Genomic DNA, 1,754 nt, shown 5'->3' with positions numbered 1-1,754 from the left:
TTCCGAAAAGTTCTGAAATTGAAAATATATTTTGAATCCGAAAAAAAATTGGATCGGATTTGGCTAGTATATTAGGTTCCGAAAAAAATTTGGAAAAATTCCGAAAGAGGTTAATCCGATCCGATCTGATCTGAAGTCACCCCTAGTTGAGAGCGATGCACTTTGACCAACTAAGCCAGGACCTGTTCTGCTCGGTTTTATGTTCTGGCAAACCGTGTAAGGGCCCTGGGAGTTAATTTTCTGTCAACCACTTGCATCTTTTTTTTTAGTAAGTTTAGAAGGACTCGCAAGTTATAAATGTTTCAATTGCCCATTTTATAAGAAGACTTGTGTGGTCAGCTTGAATTTTTCATCATAGAGAAGATATTATCTTTACGTTCTTCACTACATATATATCCGCACCTCAATATCTATTTACTCTCTCTGTCTCTCTCTCAACACAACACACATACACACAGCTCAAAGAGCCAATCATGTCTAGCGCCCTGAACATAGAAGAAGGAACAACGACTCCAGAACAAGCTGCATCAACACAGAATATTCCAAACACCAAAAAGAGCATAAATTGGCCTCTCCTCTATCTCAGTTGCACCCTTGTAGCTATAGGAGCAACAGGAGGTCCTTTATTAACTCGACTCTATTATCGTCATGGCGGAGACAGAAGATGGATTGCTACTTCCATGCAAACAGCTGGTTTCCCTATCCTCTTCTTACCCCTCTTTGTTTTCTACTTACAATCTCGACGCCAAGGCGTCAAACTCTCAATGTTCTTCATGGAGCCTAAATTGTTCTGGTTAAGTTTCACCATTGGCGTATTACTTGGGCTTGAAATCGATTTGCATGCTGGAGGGTTGTCTGATACCCCTGTTTCCACCTCTTCTATGGTATTTTCCAGTCAAATTATTTTTCTAGCAGTGTTTGCATTGCTCATTGTGAAGCAAAAATTTACTGCGTATTCTATAATCTCTGTGATCTTGGTCACTCTTGGATTAGCTCTATCGGGTCTTGCAGCCAATGGAGATCGCCCCGCCGATACATCAGATGTAGAGTACTACTTGGGGCTCTTCTTGGTTTTGGCAAGTGCAGCTCTGCTTGGCCTTATTTGGCCGCTTATTGAGCGGGCTTACAGTAAGGCCAAACGACCGGTTAATTATGTTATCGTTTTGCAGTTTCAGATCAATGTTGCAATATTTGCGACTCTTTTTAACGTCATTGGGTTGGCTATACAACGAGATCAATTTGACATTGTAAGCTTGGAAGCCTCTAAGTATGGTCTTGGAAATGGCATGTATTATTTTGTACTAATTGCTGGTGCTGTGGTATGGCAACTTTTATATATTGGAGGTCTAGGCGTAATCTTTTGCTTTAATTCTCTCTTCACTGGCATCCTGGCCGCAATTTTTCTCCCAATCACAAGTATCATAGCCGTGATAGCTTACGATGATAAGTTCAATGGATTGATGGTTGTCTCCTTGCTAATCTGTCTACTTGGTTTTACATCTTATTTGTTGGGAGAATACAGGACGAATAAGAAGAAAAGTTATCCGATGACACAAGTTGGAGATAACAATCCGAGCAATGATGTAGCTTCTTCTGTTTAAATTAGATGTCTATCGATGTAGCTTCTTCTGTTTATTTTTTATTTTTTATTTTTTCGATAATCTCGTCTGTTTAAATTAGATGTCTATCAAATTTGTAATTGGTATATACAAATGCTGTACCATAGTATAAAATATCGCGATATTGAGATTTCA

General features: G+C 39.2%; 1 pseudogene across 1 annotated transcript; it reads left to right on the top strand.

The window, feature by feature from the left end:
* Nucleotides 1-328: 328 nt before the first annotated feature.
* On the top strand, nucleotides 329-1,754 carry LOC147502458 (purine permease 1 pseudogene; annotated as a pseudogene). The gene has a single exon (XR_015221706.1). The product of XR_015221706.1 is annotated as a purine permease 1 pseudogene (transcript).

This window comes from Coptis chinensis, chromosome 4 (genome assembly GCF_015680905.1).
Source record: "Coptis chinensis isolate HL-2020 chromosome 4, ASM1568090v1, whole genome shotgun sequence".
Taxonomy (NCBI): Eukaryota; Viridiplantae; Streptophyta; class Magnoliopsida; order Ranunculales; family Ranunculaceae; genus Coptis; species Coptis chinensis.
Note: the sequence above shows the minus strand (reverse complement) of the source record. Positions and strands in the feature narration are given on the sequence as shown.